Source organism: Ixodes scapularis, unplaced genomic scaffold (genome assembly GCF_016920785.2).
Source record: "Ixodes scapularis isolate PalLabHiFi unplaced genomic scaffold, ASM1692078v2 PGA_scaffold0__279_contigs__length_252992795, whole genome shotgun sequence".
Classification (NCBI taxonomy): domain Eukaryota; kingdom Metazoa; phylum Arthropoda; class Arachnida; order Ixodida; family Ixodidae; genus Ixodes; species Ixodes scapularis.
In genome coordinates this window covers 191,684,689-191,695,508 of record NW_024609835.1, presented here as the reverse complement: position 1 = coordinate 191,695,508, position 10,820 = coordinate 191,684,689, and positions in this window count along the sequence as shown.

Sequence of the window (10,820 nt, the reverse complement as noted above, 5' to 3'; positions counted from 1 at the left end):
CATGTTCGCTGGAATGCAGGGTAACGACTGGCAGGAGGGAAACACTCATTGCACATTTAAAATTTCGGCTTGGGGTGACGCGGTAAGCAAGTAAGCGCTTGTCGAGGCCCGGGGTGCAGATGGGTTTTGTCAGTGGGTGTCGGAAAGATTGCGGGAATTGCATTCGACACCGGGAAGACTGGCAGACGAGATTGTAAGCGGGTGTTGCGTAAACTGGCGTAAATTGCAGTTGACACCGGGAACGCTGGCAGGCGAGTTAAGGAGTAGTATGATTTGTAACCGCTGGGCCAAGGCGGCTAGTTGCTTCGCGTCACAACAACAACCGACGAAGGGCAGAGGGACGACTCTCCCTTGAGGGGGGTTGTTCCGAGAAAGCTAAGAAATGTTTTATAGGATACTTTTTCGGCTTCACTTTGACCGGTCGTGGCAGTGACAGCAAGACTTTTAATAAGTTATGTCGCGTCACGACCTGGCCGGGGATGAGGCGGTAGACATTTAGGTGGCTTGTTGTTCTCCAGCTTGCCTTGAGGCGTGAATGGTTTAAGCGGGCTTGCTCGCTGAGCTGCCGCCCCCTCCGAGGACCCATCAGTCCCTAGAGCTCGTATGCGCGTGGACGGAACGGGACGCTGACGATTACATCGAGTAGCACATGGTATATGTAGCTGTTGCGGAACGCGGGTGTAACATATGGCCATTCCGCCACAGGCTTTGGATCCCTTGGATTGTGCAAAAGATGGACTAAGTTTACACCGTCGTCACCTGTTCTGAAGGAAACTCACCCTTTGTGCAACTCAGCTAGCGGTTTTGCCGCATCGCTTGCGCCGAGGTGAGAACTGCACACGAGGTATAGAGATCGACGCGAGCGTCATGACTTACTTCTAGGCTTACTCGGCGAGATACAAACGAGGAGGCTTGCCCGGTTCACATCGCTGACTTGAAAGGATACTACTGTTGTCGCGATGAGGTTGCGGTAGGACACAAGAAGTCTCCTGTTCCTGGTGACCCAGCAGTGAGCTCTGGAAGGCAGACTTGCTGAGTTAGCCGCATGGCACACGAACCCGTCGGCAAGCTATTTGGTTGTAGACGTTCTGACCACTGCCACAGTCTGCGGCAGCGTACTTGTTCGTTGCGTGTTGTTTTAAAACATTGTTCTGCGCAGAATAGCTTCTTGGAAAGACGGCCATAGATGGCGTAACCCAGGAAACCCACCGGGAATAAAGACGGGCCCATTCGTTTTCCCAAGTGCTCAGGGTGGCTGACAGTTCTTCGGCCTGACGAACGGTTCAGGCGGGCAGTTCTAAGCCCGCTGCGACCTCCAAGATGAACGGGGCAAGTCCGTCTACGTCGGCCGCACCAGCTTAAAGTAAGGGGCTTGCTGCTGCATCGAGGTGAGTAGGACAGGAAGCGACAGACAGGTCGGCATTGCCTGCCGGCTTCTCCAGCCACCACTACCTGCGCCGCTTTCGAACGCTGCAACGTGGCCACTCCGGCAACAGCAACAGCGGCCGCCCATGAAGCCCAGCGGCTCCCTGAGGCCCATGAAGTCCCCCGAAGTCCGGGCCTTGAGGGGGGAGAGTGTGGGAGCCGAGGGTGAAAGAGGAGGCAGATTGCACGTGACAGGCGGTTGGCCGGGCTTTCACGAGCTGGGGCGAGACAGTGCGAGCGGAGCGAGGCTGCAGCTGGACAAGGAACGTCGAAGCCAAGTTGCCTGGCGCGGCCCATGCATGGCGAACCCCGGAGCGGTCCACCGGCGTGGTTCGGAGCAAGACCGCTGGAAACGGCGAGCCCTAGCCATATGACCTGGGCTACGACGATCCCGGGTGGTTGCGCAGCCAGGCCCGGGCATTGATAGCCCGGGATAACCAGCCGACGCAGCGCAGGCGTCGGAAAGGCGATCTGTAGGCCTGGACACCCTTGCGACTGTGAGCTCTGATCGACGGGCGACAACAAGGGTCGACGTGCCTGGACTTCCGGCTCTCGACAACGAGCAACCGAGAGGTACAGTAAACCTACTCGCTGTCTTCTCGTTGCTTTATGTGACTTCCTGCGTGACGGGCAAAACTCACCGATCGGGCGGGATTATTAGTAGAGGGATCTCCGTAGAGAAACCCACAAACTTCAACATAAAGAAAAGGTCTCAAACTACAGAATATTGGGCTCACTAAATGTCCTTGCCAGACGTGGCAATCACCACGTGGCTTTTAATTAGAGTGGCGAGTCCCATGAAGTCCCCCGAAGTCCGGCCTTGAGGGGGGGAGAGTGTGGGAGCCGAGGGTGAAAGAGGAGGCAGATGCACGTGACAAGCGGTCGGCCGGGATTTCACGAGCTGGGGCGAGACAGTGCGAGCGGAGCGAGGCTGCAGCTGGACAAGGAACGTCGAAGCCAAGTTGCCTGGCGCGGCCCATGCATGGCGAACCCCGGAGCGGTCCACCGGCGTGGTTCGGAGCAAGACCGCTGGAAACGGCGAGCCCTAGCCATATGACCTGGGCTACGACGATCCCGGGTGGTTGCGCAGCCAGGCCCGGGCATTGATAGCCCGGGATAACCAGCCGACGCAGCGCAGGCGTCGGAAAGGCGATCTGTAGGCCTGGACACCCTTGCGACTGTGAGCTCTGATCGACGGGCGACAACAAGGGTCGACGTGCCTGGACTTCCGGCTCTCGACAACGAGCAACCGAGAGGTACAGTAAACCTACTCGCTGTCTTCTCGTTGCTTTATGTGACTTCCTGCGTGACGGGCAAAACTCACCGATCGGGCGGGATTATTAGTAGAGGGATCTCCGTAGAGAAACCCACAAACTTCAACATAAAGAAAAGGTCTCAAACTACAGAATATTGGGCTCACTAAATGTCCTTGCCAGACGTGGCAATCACCACGTGGCTTTTAATTAGAGTGGCGAGTCCCATTTCGTGACACTTGCTCCTAACCCCAGCCGTTCCCTTGCATGGAGACTTCTGCTTTTGGACGAATTGGTAAAAGTTTCTTCTGCGGAACTTGTTTCTAGGCAACGCAGAGAGATTCGATCTAGGCCGTACGCAATTTTCTCCTTTTTTTCTTGCAAGCTATTTGGCCCCTTAGTTTCAAGCGTAGTTTGACCATTATGTAGAAAGTTTACACACATTTTTTTCGGCATTACAAGAGGCAGTAGATAAATGGAAACTAAAATAAAAACAAGCAGTACATCTGCATCATAAAGTGTTTCCGTTGCGGTTTTAACATATAAGCATAACACTCATAAAGGCGTTAAATAGTCTCCTAGATGCTGAAGTTTAAAACTTAAATTTTCATTGAGACAAATTGTAAGTGGCATAACATTATCCTTGGAATCGCTGCCTTTAGACTCAGATTCAATGTTTGTGGATATGCAGCGAATCTACAAGGAGTTCCACCAAGATTTACAATGTGTTACAAAAAAAAAAGTGAATGCTACAATATTTTTGTCTCTTCGGGTGATTTATTCGGCCAGGCAGCCATGACGAAGTGGACAAATTGCCACGATAAGAAGGGTAAATATCTAAAATGTGTTTATTTCTTTTTATTTATAAAAATAAATGTTTCTTTTTAATCTCAAAATAACTCAACCTCGTCAAAAATTCATTTAAAATTTAGAAAAAAGCATTTGAAAACATTTTAAGCAATTGAGCTGTGCGGTGTTCCAAGGCTCCAGAACTGCTACAGGCTCAAGGAAGGCAGAACGCGGGTTATGACATGCCCGGGCATTAATAGTTTGCGTCTCCGCACCGCCAGCCTTGAGGAGGTCGCACGAGTGGTTACCTCAGAGCACCACCGCGCTTCTGAGGCGCTTCAAGTATTTATAAAATTTACTAATTTTGAATTATTAAATGACGCTCAAAAAGCCTCTATTTGAAACCATATAATTTTTTTACTAATAAAATATAATTTATAAACACTGGTTACCCATCGGACATTGAAACAATTAGGCACCACATTATGTCCTCCTGGCCGTATAACTGACCCACAGAGACCGGAATAGCGATGCTTTCACCTCTTTTAAATAATTTGTGAGGCCAACAATTGCCTCGTATATTTTTGTGCAGGAACCAGTGGACGAGACACAGACGAGGTTGATTTACACACTTCAGTTGAAAGAAAGGAAATGTATAATATATTTTTCTTATGTTCAAACTTATTAACATAAAAAATTACCAATTTCTTTTTAGACTTTGACCTCGCGGTGAACGGATGGCGTCTTTAGTATTATTTAACCTGGAAAGTTAGTGCAGTGAATTACAAAGGTCTTGCTGTCGTTTACTTATTTGGAAGTATATGTTCGAGGGAGGCGTAATAAAGTGAAGAAACACCACTATCACCACTTCGATTGGGTATGTTTCATCATGACACTCCTGCAAAAGCTATGCCGGGTGTTAAACATTAGAGCTTACCTACTAAAAATAATGAGATGAAGGCGAATGAGTTTTTTCACCGACTTTACGTTCCAAGGCGGAAACTGAGCGCCGGATAGTATAAAGCATAAAAGTTCGTATTAACACAGAATTCATATAGTATGTTTGTTAATTTCTGAAATTAGGGCGTATTTTTACAATGAACGCTCCAACGCAGCCCCATTTCAAGTCTTCTGAATAATATAAAAATTTAGGTTGCAAGCCCGCATTCCAAAAAAAAAAAATCCTTGGATCCCTCCCCTCCTCTCAAAACTGATGCTTGTTACGAGTACTCACCATTGTGCAACGGTGAGGGAATACGGCCGCCTTCAATTTGTTTTAGATATGGACATCAAGCTTCATTACAATGATTAAGAAGTTTATTACTGCATCTTTCGAAAACTGGGAAAGTTACAGCAACATTCAACTTCGCACTTGGTGTCCACTCGGAAGCATATCTTAAGTGGAAAAACATTTTTAGCGAAATTTTTTCTTATTTGTTGGAGATATATTTTTCCACCCGGCACAGGCAGAGTTATGCATGACCAGGGCCTCTAAACTCGTCTACCACAAAGTTGGGGCCTAAGTTGACAAGGTGCACCGGTTGCCTATCGCGACGATGATTCGCGCTTTTTTCGCCGACGTCCAATCGGCGCGCTCCGCGAAATTTCGGCTTCAACTTTGCGTTTGACGAGATTAGGGCCTCTGGGGGATTAACTAGTGAGCTGTACGCATTTCTTTTTTACGAATTTAAATTGGCAGTAGTGCCTGGGCTCTCCGTCTTTGCCTCAGTAATTTTAGAGCGCAGCTCTTAGATGTCCGATTTCGTGTTTCGCGGTGTCGCCGTCGTCTTCGGCGTCGGGGTAACTGCGCTAAATTTAACGGGAAAATTGTCGTCACGTGACCTCAAAACCAAATAAATTCCCTGCTAAATTTACCGGGGAGGTTCAGTTTCTCCGCTAGATTTAGTGGACAAGTTCAGTTTCTCGGCTAGATTTAGCGGACAAATTGTGCTTATCCGCCAGATTTATTGGTCAAATCGACGTCACGTGACCTCCATTTTCCCGCTATATGTAGTGGAGGAAGTGAATTTGTTTATAGGTGACGGGACACCAAGTCATATGACGTTATTATTTGCTAAATTTAGCGCGCAAACTTTATTGGTGGAGAGAGGAAAGGAGAGGTTGGAAGAGAAGGAGGAGGGGGAGGAGAGGCCAGAGCCGCATAGAGTTTGGCCAATCGTATAGAAGTATAGGAGACAAATGGGGGGGCGCCACTGGCCGAAAGCGGACTGGGCGTGTTCCAGGACGTGATCAGAAATTTGAATGTGACCAACGAGAAGCCGGAAATAATACCCTGGCGATGGTCGCGAGAAACAAACCTGATAACTGGATCGGAGTAACTCTCGGTGACTCAAAATATGGTACACGTGATGTTTCAATCACGCTCATCTAAAAATTATGGTGGAAGAGTGAGACTAGCGAATCGATCAACATAATCCGTACGCCAAGCGCCGAGGGCTGGGAATCTGCCGTCCCAGCAGTCACACACTGCCCAAGCAAAACAGAGTTGAGTGGCGCATTCGTTTCTTACATCTTTCTGCATGATCATGATCAAAACAAGACGTGCACCCGATTTTCAACCACGAAGAATTACTACACTTCACTCTTACGCGCTTATTAAAACCATTTACGAACAAATACTTTTGATCAGAGCTGTTTCTTGCTACCACCGCTAGGTGATTTTTTTCGGCTTCTTGTTGGTCAAGCGAGCATGCCAACCCCTCTTTCCGAGTCTGACGCAGACCCTGGCTGTGCCCGCGCCTCCCATTGACCAAAGTCTCTGTATACACGGCTCTGAAGGGACATACCCTCCCCTCCGAACCTGCTCCTTTTTCTCCTCAAGTGCTGCACTCTAATTTCGCATTACAGAGATTCGTAAACGTCTTCCGTATTTGCCAACCAAATGGATTATAGTGGCCAAAACATTTTCTTAGACAGTTTTGTGTTATTTCCTGTATGTCATGGGAACCTCATTAGAGTCACATCTTTGCAAAACCTAAACGAAGTTCAGAATTTTTAAAGTGTCATTTTTATCATGTCACTGAGGAAACTAAGCACATCACTTATAGTATTCCTATCTGTGCTCAGTTCAAATGTGCCACATTTTTTCTGGAATCTGCGTCAGTTATGCCTAGAAAATAAACTAGAAGCTGTTCGAATCTGGGTCACTCACATCATTTCTCGTATTTACGAGCCTACTACCAGCATCACTGCATCCAAGGCTGAACTAAACCATCTTGTTTGGAAACACCGAACAAATATATGATGTTTCACACACCTACAAAAATGTATCACTAGTTTGCTTATAAACAATTGCATATTGTTCACCGGCATTCTATTACTTTTCCAGCAGCGAAAATCCACCCACAATTCAATTAAATGTAATTCGTTTATAGTCAGTGAGGTGCGTATGCATTTTACTGAAAAGCAGATAAACCAATTGTCAGTTGGCCTTTGCTTATGTTAATATAAAATAAGGCACTTCGAGTGTCGAAAATGTTAAATAAGTATATAAGAAAGTACGCGGAATTTCCAAAAGCAAAAGTATAAAACAAAAGTTATTTTATTTACTTGTTTGTCTTGTGTCCAGAAACAGCCGAGGCCTTAAAGGGGTAGAGAAACGAAACTCCATTGCTCATTTTCTAGCTCGAATCTGTTGCATGTTGCGCCCTAACCTCAGAACACCAGTCTTCCGTTGAAAGCCACAAGAAAACTAATTTTAAAGCAAAATAAACGATCTTTTAAAGTGCACCCGGTAGATGCATCAGACTTATTTGGGAGATAATCTAGAAACGTAGGGGAACTTGCTACGTAGTCGTGACGTATCAAATTCCTTCGGAGCTGCGCCGCCCTTTGGAATTTCAACATTTTCCTTTCTTAGCTTTCCTCCTAGCTCCACTGACAAATTGCGCATTGTACCAAACGGTCCAAGAAGACGGAAAGGAAGGACTCCCCTCTTTCTTGGACCCTCGTTCGTGCAACCGGACACGGCCATTCTCCCCCCTAGGTTCGCCCGTCGCTCAAACTCGAACAAAAGTTGCTTTCTCCACTCCGTTCAGCCTTAAGCTGACAGTATTGTGGAAGCTACGTGCTCCGTGGACCAGCCACACGCTCGTCACCCCACATGTTCTTCGAACGGCTCGGTTGTAACGCGCTGACGCTATTGACACTACCACAACGCTGACAACGCCACAAAGTGCAAAGCTCATAACCACGCTAACGTTACTACGTCACGAATGCGGAGAATATTTTCTTTCTGTTTTTGTTTGCGCCGAATATTCGATGACGCATCGCGCTCTCCGTTCGCTTTTCTTTGAGCGCTTGCTCGAGTGCACCGTTTGGAACGAAAAATATAGCGAGTAGTTCACAATACAAACGTGCGATTATCATTTACGGTTATTATCCGTCATGCTCGACTCATTTCCGAACAACATTTGAATTTTTCAAGTTTTGTTTCCGTACCCCTTTAATACTGGTACATACTCACGCACAACATACCCTTTAAAAAGAAAAAGGAAACACGTACACTTGATGGCGGAGCACATATAAAACCCGAATACTAATCTTAGTAAATGTGAATGGTTAACCCACTCACTCCCGAAAACGTCAACCACCACGCTCAGTGCATTAAAATTGCTCTGAATTCGTAAAATCGGGTGAAATGAACATATGTTTTGCACGTAAAACCTGTTGGGGTGTCGAAAGTTTACTCGGGGGACATGTGTACAAAGCAGAGAAACAAGCCTAGGGCAACGTAATCTACTACGCAAAGTTTTATACAAAAATACGGAATCACGAAAACTGCGACGAGCCTCTAGTGATTGCAAGTTGAGTCGATCTAATATTAACTCGTAGTAAAAAAAAAGACTGGCGGCCGTAATAACGGTCGTAATCACTTAGTGCCAACTTTCTCTCTACACGTTCTAGGACATCAGAGTTGACCACACCCAGACAGTTCAAAGTACACAGCCAAACTCCAGTTTTGAGCGCACAATCGATGTATAAAGCCTGACGAGACAGGATGGCTCTTTGAAATTGCGGGCAATACGTGAAAACAACCCTAAAAGTCGCAAGCAAGAGGTAACCGAATTTGACACATGATTTTTAAGACCTAGGGATGAATCAATATACACTCCTAATTCACTTACGCAATATTCGCGTCGCATTGGTTGATTGTCAAGCTTATACAAAAACAAACAAAAAATCAAGCGCACACTTCTTCCTTGCTAAGGAAATTACACATGCTTTTTGACGTTTAAACGTAATTTATTTTGAAGACACCATGATGAAATAGCAGTAATATCTCATGTAGCAGAACACAATCAACATGTTAATCAATCTCTCTGAAGATCTTAATATCATCACCGAATCGCAGCAAATTTGAATGTTTCACGCAAAGAGGGACGTCGTCCGCAAAAATATTAAACAGCAAGGGCCCTAAAATAGAACCCTGAGGAACCCCCGATGGTTATATATATATATGATTTCGACAACGCACCGTTAACACGAACGTTCTTAATGCGGTTGAACAGATATGACTGAAACCACAAGCATAACGGCAAACACACTTCATATTCTGATAACTTGTGCACTAATAGGTCACGGTGCACAAGGACAAAGGCTTTACTCAAGATAAACTAAAGGTGTCGACCAGGCTATGGTTACCAACAATGCGGCCAACGTGACTCAAATACGCAGCTAAGTTAGTTTCAACACTTTTAGATTTTACAAAACCGCGTTCAGATTCATTTGATATTACTTTGAAATAGCTAGAAAGCTGCACTTCTACCACAATCTCAAACAGTTTCGAGAGTGTGGTTTTTAAGAAAACGGGTGTATAATTTCTGACATCTGCAGGGAGTCCCCTGATTTGAAAATAGGCACCACAATTGCTAACTTCCACTTTTGTGGGAAAATGCAGCTTTGAATATACAAGTTAAAAAGGTAGGCCAAGACTGGCACAAACGCATTAGAGCAACCTTTAATAATAAACGCTGGTACGCTATCGGAACCAGATGAAAATTTAGGTTTCAAACACCTAATTCAATTGTGCACTATGAGGGACCGACGGTAAATGGGGCGAGAACACTCAGTTTTCGCAACAACATGATTAAGCGCTCGCAGCTCTAAGCTTACAGAGTGCATATCGCACAAAAATACACTTGAGAAGTATGACGAAAACATTTCGCTAACAACACGGAGGTCAGAATGAAAACCGGAATCATTTGACAGCTTAACGGAATTGGCTTTTGTGCCCAATACCTTATTCTTGTACTTCCAAATATTATTAGGATTTTTTAGCTGTTCATTTTCAGTGGTATTCCTGAAGATTTTTTTTTCTATCTGATAAAGAAACTTTACTTCGGCCCTCGCCCTACTAAATTTCGCGTACCAAGCGTCACCTTGGCCATGTTTATCATGACGATGAAATCGTGATTTTTCTTTCATTGAACGCTTCAGTTCAGATGAAAACCACCATGGAAACTACTGCCTTTTACTCGTGTTAAGTGGAATAAAACGCTGAATACCATCTGTTGCAATGTCAGTGAAAGCATTACAGGCTGAATTCACGACAGTGTTTAGTATCAATGGATACCAATCTATGTCCGTGAAATGATGGTAAAGACCCAGGCAATTTCCCTGCTTAAGGTAGAAAGGTGGATGGTTGTATGCGGGCTTAAGTGGAAACGGAAATTTTACGGCTGCTAAAAACGCATCGTGCCGAACATTAGCTGGAACCACTGAAGCGTCGACTTTAGAAAGTACAACGTCACAGTCGTTTACAATACATCGGTCAAAGACATTTCCCGCAGGATTTTTTTATAATACTGAGTTGTCAAAAGGCAGTTGAAGCTTGGGAACTCAAATAAGACACGGGGCTCTCCTGCCGCATCGTGGCTCGGGTTATCAACACACTGGGAACTCCAGTGAACACCAGGAAGATTAAAGTCTCCTAAAAGAAGACTGCGATAACGGCAGGTATCAAGTTTTGCTTCAAGCGTACCAAAATGGTGTTGGAACTCTGAAGCGCTGAATTCTGGTGGAAAGTAGTAGTTTTCAATTAGCATATTAGTTCGATCCTTCATCGGCACCTGAACCCACACGCATTCTTCATAATCCTCAAGGTCTTCTCGGCGAAAAGATACAAAATCGATATTTATAGCAGTCAGAAGCCCGACTACAAGACGTTTGCCGGATTTAACAGGTTCCCTGTCATGGCGAAATGCGTTATAATTTTTACTGAAACACTGAGAGGATGAAATTTCTTAGTGTAGCTACCTTTCTGTAAGTCACTAAAGGTCATAGCTATTTGAATTCACGTTAGCTAAAAATATTTCTTAATTACTTCGAAGA